Genomic DNA, 9689 nt, shown 5'->3' on the forward strand with positions numbered 1-9689 from the left:
TGCCAATGCAGGGGACACGGGTTCAAGCCCTGGTCTGGGAAGATCCCACATGCCACGGAGCAACTGGGTCCGTGAGCCACAATTACTGAGCCTGCGCGTCTGGAGCCTGTGCTCCGCAACAAGAGAGGCCGCGATGGTGAGAGGCCCGTGCACCGCGATGAAGAGTGGTCCCCACTTGCCGCAACTAGAGAAAGCCCTCGCACACAAACGAAGACTCAACACAGTCATAAATAAATAAATAAAGAACGTGAATTTCTTTAAAAAAAAAAATATATATATATATAGTTGAATTACAATTTTGCATTAGTTTCAGGCATACAGTCAATTGATTCAGATAAATATATATGCCATACAGTAGTCCTTGTTGGTTATCTACTTTATATATAATAGTGTGTATATCTTAATCCCCCACTCGTAATTTATACCTGTCCCCCCATCCCCTTTAGTAACCATAAGTTTTTCTGTGTCTGTGGGTCTATTTTTGTTTTGTATATAATTTGTATCTTTTTTTAAGAGTTTTAAAATATAAGTGATATTATATGATATTTGTCTTTGTCTGGCTTACTTCACTTAGTATGATAAGCTCTAGATCCATTCATGTTGCTGAAAATGGCATTATTTCATTCTTTTTTATGGCCAAGTAATATTTCATTGTATGTATATACACCACATCTTCTTTGTTCATTCATCTATTGATGTACATTTAGGTTGATTCCATGTCTTGGCTATTGTAAATAGTGCTGCTATGAACATTGGGGTGCATGTATCTTTTTCAATTATGGTTTTCTCCAAATAGATGACCAGGACTGCAGGATCACATGGTAGTTTTATTTATAGTTTTAAAGATTCTCCATATTGTTCTCCATAGTGGCTGCACCAATTTACACACCCACCAACAGTGTAAGAGGGTTCCTTTCTCTCCACACCCTCTCCAGCATTTGTTATTTGCAGACATTTTAATAATGGAAATTCTGACTGGTGTGAGGTGATACCTCATTGTAGTTTTGATTTGCATTTCTCTAATAATCAGCCATGCTGAGAATCTTTTCATGTGCCTTTTGGAATCTGTATGTTTTCTTTGAAGAGATATCTTCATAGATCTTTTGCCCATTTTTGATGAGGTTGTTTGCTTTTTGATACTGAGTTGTATGAGCTGTTTGTATATTTTGGAGATTAATCCCTTGTCAGTCACATCAATTGCAAATATTTTCTGCCATTCTGTATGTTGTCTTTTCATTTGTTTACAGTTTCCATTGCTGTGTAAAAGCTTTTACGTTTAATTAGTCCCCATTTCTTTATTTTTGTTTTCTTTCATTACTCTAGGAGAAAGATCCAAGAAGATACTCCAGCAATTTTTGTCAAAGGGTGTTCTGCCTTTGTTTTCCTCTAGGAGTTTTACAGTAACTGGTTTTATATTTAGGTCTTTAATCCATTTTGAGTCTATTTTTGTATATGGTGTTAGAGGATGTTCTAATTTCATTCTTTTACATCTAGCAGTTCTGTTTTCCCAGTACCACTTATTGAAGAGACTGTCTTTTCTCCATTGTATATGCTTCCCTTTTTTGTTGTATATTAATTGACCATAGGTGCATGGGTTTATTTCTGGGCCTTCCTCTTCCGTTGATCTATATGTCTGTTTTTGTGCCAGTACCATACTGTTTTGATTACTGTAGCTTTGTAGTATAGCCTGAAATCAGGGAGCCTGATTCCTCCAGCTCAGTTTTTCTTTCTCAAGATTGCTTTGGCTATTTGGAGTCTTTTTGTGTCTCCATACAAATTTTTTCTTCTAGTTCTGTGTAAAATGCCATTGGTAGTTTGATAGGGATTGCAATGAATATGTAGATTGCTTTGGGTAGTATAGTCATTTTGACAATACTGATTCCTCCAGTTCAATAGCATGCTATATTTCCAACTGTTTGTGTTGTATTCAATTTTTTTATCAGCATCTTAGTTTTTGGAGTACAGGTTTTTTCCTCCTTAGGTGTGATTATTCCTAGGTATTTTATTGGTTTTGATGTGATGGTAAATGAGATCATTTCCTTAATTTCTCTTTCTGATCTTTCATTGTTAGTGTATAGAAATACAACAGATTTCTGTGTATTAATTTTTCTATCCTGAAACTTTACCAAATTCATTGATGAGCTCTAGTAGTTTTCTGGTAGCATCTTTAGGATTTTCTATGTATAGTATCATATAATCTGCAAACAGTGACAGTTTTACTTCTTCCTTTCCAATTTGGGTTCCTTTTATTTCTTTTTCTTCTCTGATTGCTGTGGCTAGGACTTACAAAACTACGTTGAATAAAAGTGGCAAGAGCCGGCATCCTTGTCTTATTCCGGATTTTAGAGGCAATGCTTTCAGCTTTTCACCACTGAGTATGATGTTAGCTGTGGGTTTGTCATATATGGCCTTTATTATGTTAAGGAAGCTTACCTCTATGCCCACTTTCTGGAGAGTTTTTATCATAAATGTGTGTTAAATTTTGTCAAAAACTTTTTCTGCATCTATTGAGATGATTATATGGTTTTTATTCTTCAATTTGTTAATGTGGTATATTACACTGATTGATTTTCAGATACTGAAAAATCCTTGCATCACTGGGATAAATCCCTCTCAATCATGGTGTATGATCCTTTTAATGTATTGTTGGATTTGGTTTGCTAGTATTTGTTGAGGATGTTTGCATTTATATTCATCAGGGATATTGGCCTGTAATTTTCTTTTTTTGTGGTATCTTTGTCCAGTTTTAGTATCAGGGTGATGGTGGCCTCATAGAATGAGTTTGGAAGTCTTCCTTCCTCTGCAATTCTTTGGAATAGTTTCAGAAGGATAGGCATAACCTTTTCTCTAAATATTTGGTAGAATTCACCTGTGAAGCCATCTGGTCCTGAACTTTTGTTTGTTGGGAGTTTTTAAATCACAGATTCAATTTCAGTACTTGTAATTGTTCTGTTCATATTATCTATTTCATCCTGTTTCAGTCTTGGGAGACTGTACCTTTCTAAGAATGTGTCCATTTCTTCTAGGTTGTCCATTTTATTGGCATATAGTTAGTTGCTTGGTGTAGTCTCTTATGATCCTTTGTATTTCTGTGTTGTCAGCTGTAATTTCTCCTTTTTCATTTCTAATTTTATTCATTTGAATCCTCTCCCTTTTCTTGTTGATGAGTCTGGCTAAAGATTTATCCATTTTGTTTCTCTTTCAAAGAACCAGCTTTTAGTTTCATTGATTTTTGCTTTTTTCTTTGTTTCTATTTCATTTATTTCTGCTCTGATCTTTATGATTTCCTCCTACTAACTTTGGGTTTTGTTTGTTCTTCTTTCTATAGTCACTTTATGTGTAAGGTTAGTTTGTTTGAGACTCTTCTTGTTTCCTGAGGTAAGATTGTATTGCTATAAACTTCCCTCTTAGAACTGCTTTTGCTGCCTCCCAAAGATTTTGGATCAACACGTTTTTGTTTTTATTTGTTTCTAGCTTTTTCTGAATTTTCTCTTTGATTTCTTCAGTGATCCACTGGTTCTTCAGTAGAATATTATTTCGCCTCCACATGTTTGTGTTTTTTGCAGTTTTTTTCTTGTAGTTGATTTCTAACCTCATAGCGTTGTGGTCAGAAACGATGCTTGATATGATTCCAGTTTTCTTAAATTTACCAAGGCTTGCTTTGTGGCCCAACATGTGATCTATCCTGGAGAAGTTCCATGTGCACTTGAAAAGAATGTTTATTCTGCTGCTTTCAAATGGAATGCTCAATAATTATCAGTTAAGTCCATCTGGTCTACTGTGTCATTTAAGGCCTGAGTTTGCTTATTGATATTCAGTCTGGATGTTCCGTCCATTGATGTAAGTGGGGTGTTAAAGTCCCCCACTATTATTGCCTTACTGTCAATTTCTCCTTTTATGTCTGGTAACATTTGCCTTATATATTATGGTGCTCCTATGTTGGGTGCATATATATTTACAATCGTTAGATCGTCTTCTTGGATTGATCCCTTGATCATTATGTAGTGTCCTTCTTTGTCTCTTGTAACAGTTTTTATTTTAAAGTCTATTTTGTCTGATATAAGTATTGCTACTCCAGCTTTCTTTTGATTTCCATTTGCTTAGAATATCATTTTCTATCCCCTCACCTTCAGTCTGTATACGTCTCTAGATCTTAACTGGGTCTCTTGTAGGCAGTATAAGTACAGGTCGTGTTTTTCTATCCAGTCAGCCAGTCTGCCTTTTGGTTGGAGCATTTAATCTGTTTACATTTAAGGTCATTATCAATATGTATTTTTTTTTTAGGGATCATTGAAAGGAATGTTAATTTATCAAATTAGATTTTTTTAATCACGTCATCAATTTTATACCCATCAGCGTATACATATCAATCCCAATTGCCCAATTCAGCACACCACCATCCCCATCCCACCGCAGTTTTCACCCCTTGGTGTCCATACGTTTGTTCTCTACATCTGTGTGTGAATGTCTGCCCTGCAAACCAGTTCATCTGTACCATTTTTCTAGGTTCCACATACATGTGTTAATATACGATATTTGTTTTTCTCTTTCTGACTTACTTCACGCTGTATGGCAGTCTCTAGATCCATCCAAGTCTCAACAAATGACTCAATTTCGTTCCTTTTTATGGCTGAGTAATATTCCATTGTATATATGTACCACAACTTCTTTATCCATTCGTCTGTCAGTGGGCATTTAGGTTGCTTCCATGACCTGTCTATTGTAAATAGTGCTGCAATGAACATTGGGGTGCACGTGTCTTTTTGAATTATGGTTTTCTCAGGGTATATGCCCAGTAGTGGGATTGCTTGATCATATGGTAATTCTATTTTTAGTTTTTTAAGGAACCTCCATAGTGTTCTCCATAGTGACTGTATCAATTTACATTCCCACCAACAGTGCAAGGGTGTTCCCTTTCCTCCACACCCTCTCCAGCATTTGTTGTTTGTAGATTTTCTGATGATGCCCATTCTAACTGGTGTGAGGTGATACCTCACTGTAGTTTTGATTTGCATTTCTCTAATTAGTGATGTTGAGCAGCTTTTCATGTGCTTCTTGGCCATGTGTATGTCTTCCTTGGAGAAATGTCTGTTTAGGTCTTCTGCCCATTTTTGGACTGGGTTGTTTGTTTCTTTAGTATTGAGCTGCATGAGCTGTTTATATATTTTGGAGATTAATCCTTTGTCCGTTGATTCGTTTGCAAATATTTTCTCCCATTCTGAGGGTTGTCTTTTCGTCTTGTTTATGGTTTCCTTTGCTGTGCATAAGCTTTTAAGAATCATTAGGTCCCATTTGTTTATTTTTGTTTTTATTTCCATTACTCTAGGACGTGGATCAAAAAAGATCTTGCTGTGATTTATGTCAAAGAGTGTTCTTCCTATGTTTTCCTCTAAGAGTTTGATAGTGTCCGGTCTTACATTAAGGTCTTGAATCCATTTTTGAGTTTATTTTTGCATATGGTGTTAGGGAGTATTCTAATTTCATTCTTTTACATGTAGCTGTCCAGTTTTCCCAGCACCACTTATTGAAGAGACTGTCTTTTCTCCATTGTATATCTTTGCCTCCTTTGTCATAGATTAGTTGACCATAGGTGAGTAGGTTTATCTCTGGGCTTTGTATATTGTTCCATTGATCTATGTTTCTGTTTTTGTGCCAGTACCATATTGTCTTGATTACTGTAGCTTTGTAGTATACTCTGAAGACAGGGAGTCTGATTGCTCCAGCTCCGTTTTTTTCCCTCAAGACTGCTTTGGCTATTCGGGGTCTTTTGTGTCTCCATACAAATTTTAAGATTATTTGTTCTAGCTCCGTAAAAAAAATGCCATTGGTAATTTGATAGGGATTGCATTGAATCTGTAGATTGCTTTGCGTAGTATAGTCATTTTCACAATATTGATTCTTCCAATCCAAGAACATGGTATATCTCTCCATCTGTTGGTATCATCTTTAATTTCTTTCATCAGTGTCTTATAGTTTTCTGCATACAGGTTTTTTGTCTCCCCAGGTAGGTTGATTCCTAGGTATTTTATTCTTTTTGTTGCAATGGTAAGTGGGAGTGTTTCCATAATTTCTCTTTCAGATTTTTCATCATTAGTGTATAGGAATGCAAGAGATTTCTGTGCATTAATTTTGTATCCTGCAACTTTACCAAATTCATTGATTAGCTCTAGTAGTTTTCTGGTGGCATTTTTAGGATTCTCTATGTATAGTGTCATGTCATCTGCAAACAGTGACAGTTTTACTTCTTCTTTTCCAATTTGTATTCCTTTTATTTCTTTTTCTTCTCTGATTGCCGTGGCTAGGACTTCCAGAACTATGTTGAATAATAGTGGTGAGAGTGGACATCCTTGTCTCGTTCCTGATCTTAGAGGAAATGCTTTCAGTGTTTCACCATTGAGAATGATGTTTGCTGTGGGTTTGTCATATATGGCCTTTATTATGTTGAGGTAGATTCCCTCTATGCCCACTTTCTGGAGACTTTTTATCATAAATGGGTGTTGAATTTTGTCAAAAGCTTTTTCTGCATCTATTGAGATGATCATATGGTTTTTCTTCAATTTGTTAATATGGTGTATCACATTGATTGATTTGCATAAATATTGAAGAATCCTTGCATCCCTGGGATAAATCCCACTTGATCGTGGTGTATGATCCTTTTAATGTGTTGTTGGATTCTGTTTGCTAGTATTTTGTTGAGGATTTCTGCATCTATATTCATCAGTGATATTGGTCTGTAATTTTCTTTTTTTGTAGTTTCTTTGTCTGGTTTTGGGATCAGGGTAGTGGTGGCCTCATAGAATGAGCTTGGAAATGTTCCTTCCTCTGCAATTTTTTGGAAGAGTTTGAGAAGGATGGGTGTTAGCTCTTCTCTATATGTTTGGTAAAATTCACCTGTGAAGCCATCTGCTCCTGGACCTTTTGTTTGTTGGAAGATTTTTAATCACAGTTTCAATTTCATTACTTGTGATTGGTCTGTTCATATTTTGTTTCTTCCTGGTTCAGTCTTGGAAGGTTATATCTTTCTAAGAATTTGTCCATTTCTTCCAGGTTGTCCATTTTATTGGCATAAAGTTGCTTGTAGTAGTCTCTTAGGATGCTTTGTATTTCTGCGGTGTCTGTTGTAACTTCTCCTTTTTCATTTCTAATTTTATTGATTTGAGTTCTCTCCCTCTTTTTCTTGATGAGTCTGGCTAATGGCTTATCAATTTTGTTTATCTTCTCAAAGAACCAGCTTTTAGTTTTATTGATCTTTGCTATTGTTTGCTTTGTTTCTATTTCATTTATTTCTGCTCTGATCTTTATGATTTCTTTCCTTCTGCTAACTTTCGTTTTTGTTTGTTCTTCTTTCTCTAGTTTCTTTAGGTGTAAAGTTAGATTGTTTACTTGAGATTTTTCTTGTTTCTTGAGGTAGGCTTGTATAGCTATAATCTTCCGTCTTAGAACTGCTTTTGCTGCATCCCATAGGTTTTGGGTCGTCGTGTTTTCATTGTCATTTGTCTCTAGGTATTTTTTGATTTCCTCTTTGATTTCTTCAGTGATCTCTTGGTTATTTAGTAACATATTGTTTAGTCTCCATGTGTTTGTGTTTTTTTCCCTGTAATTCATTTCTAATCTCATGGCGTTGTGGTCAGAAAAGATGCTTGATATGATTTCAATTTTCTTAAATTTACTGAGGCTTGATTTGTGACCCAAGATGTGATCTATCCTCGAGAATGTTCCGTGTGCACTTGAGAAGAACGTGTAATCTGCTGTTTTTGGATGGAATGTCCTATAAATATCAATTAAATCTATCTGGTCTATTGTGTCATTTAAAGCTTCTGTTTCCTTATTTATTTTCCTTTTGGATGATCTGTCCATTGGTGTAAGTGAGGTGTTAAAGTCCCCCACTATTATTGTGTTACTGTCGATTTCCTCTTTTATAGCTGTTAGCAGTTGCCTTATGTATTGAGGTGCTCCTATGTTGGGTGCATATATATTTATAATTGTTATATCTTCTTCTTGGATTGATCCCTTGATCATTATGTAGTGTCCCTCCTTGTCTCCTGTGACATTCTTTATTTTAAAGTCTATTTTATCTGATATGAGTATAGCTACTCCAGCTTTCTTTTGATTTCCATTTGCATGGAATATCTTTTTCCATCCCCTCACTTTCAGTCTGTATGTGTCCCTAGGTCTGAAGTGAGTCTCTTGTAGACAGCATATATATGGGTCTTGTTTTTGTATCCATTCAGCAAGCCTGTGTCTTTTGGTTGGAGCATTTAATCCATTCACGTTTTAGGTAATTATTGATATGTATGTTCCTATGACCATTTTCTTAATTGTTTTGGGTTTGTTTTTGTAGGACCTTTTCTACTCTTGTGTTTCCCACTTAGAGAAGTTCCTTTAGCATTTGTTGTAGAGCTGGTTTGGTGGTGCTGAATTCTCTTCGCTTTTGCTTGTCTGTAAAGCTTTTGATTTCTCCATCAAATCTGAATGAGATCCTTGCCGGGTAGAGTAATCTTGGTTGTCGGTTCTTTCCTTTCATCACTTTAAGTATATCGTGCCCCTCCCTTCTGGCTTGTAGAATTTCTGCTGAGAAATCAGCTGTTAACTTTATGGCAGTCCATCGTATGTTATTTTTCGTTTTTCCCTTGCGGGTTTCAATAATTTTTCTTTGTCTTTAATTTTTTTCAATTTGATTACTATGTGTCTCAGCGTGTTTCTCCTTGGGTTTATCCTGTGTGGGACTTGCTGCGCTTCCTGGACTTGGGTGGCTATTTCCTTTCCCATGTTAGGGGAGTTTTTGAGTATAATCTCTTCAAATATTTTCTCTGGTCCTTTCTCTCTCTCTTCTCCTTCTGGGACCCCTATAACGCGAATGTTGTTGTGTTTAATGTTGTCCCAGAGGTCTCTTAGGCTGTCTTCATTTCTTTTCATTCTTTTTTCTTTATTCTGTTCTGCAGCAGTGTATTCCACCATTCTGTCTTCCAGGTCACTTATCCATTCTTCTGCCTCAGTTATTTTGCTATTGATTCCTTCTAGTGTAGTTTTCATTTCAGTTATTGTATTGTTCATCTGTTTGTTTGTTCTTTAATTCTTCTAGGTCTTTGTTAAACATTTCTTGCATCTTCTCGATCTTTTCCTCCTTTCTTTTTCCGAGGTCCTGGATCATCTTCACTATCATTATTCTGAATTCTTTTTCTGGAAGGTTGCCTGTCTCCACTTCATTTAGTTGTTTTTCTCGGGTTTTATCTAGTTCATTCATCTGGTATATAGCCCTCTGCCTTTTCATCTTGCCTATCTTTCTGTGAATGTGGTTTTGTTCCACAGGCTGAAGGATTGTAGTTTTTCTTGCTTCTGCTCTCTGCCCTCTGGTGGCTGAGACTATCTAAGCGGCTTGATGGGAGGCTCCTCAATTTGTATTTTTTATTGCCATTTTGTTAATTGTTTTGGATTTGTTTTTGTAATCTTATTTTTCCTTTCCTCTTTTGTCCTCTTCTCTTGTGATTTGTTGATAATCTTTAGTGTTGTGTTTGGATTCTTTTTTCTTTTTTGTGTGTATATCTATTATAGATTTTGGGTTTGTGGTTACCATGAGTTTTCACTATAGCAGTCTCTGTATATACATGATTGTTTTAAGTTGCTCACCTCTTAATTTTTAATGCATTTTATTTTCTTTAATTTTTATTGGAGTATAGTTGATTTACAGT

The sequence above is a fragment of the Balaenoptera musculus genome, chromosome 13 (genome assembly GCF_009873245.2).
Source record: "Balaenoptera musculus isolate JJ_BM4_2016_0621 chromosome 13, mBalMus1.pri.v3, whole genome shotgun sequence".
Taxonomy (NCBI): domain Eukaryota; kingdom Metazoa; phylum Chordata; class Mammalia; order Artiodactyla; family Balaenopteridae; genus Balaenoptera; species Balaenoptera musculus.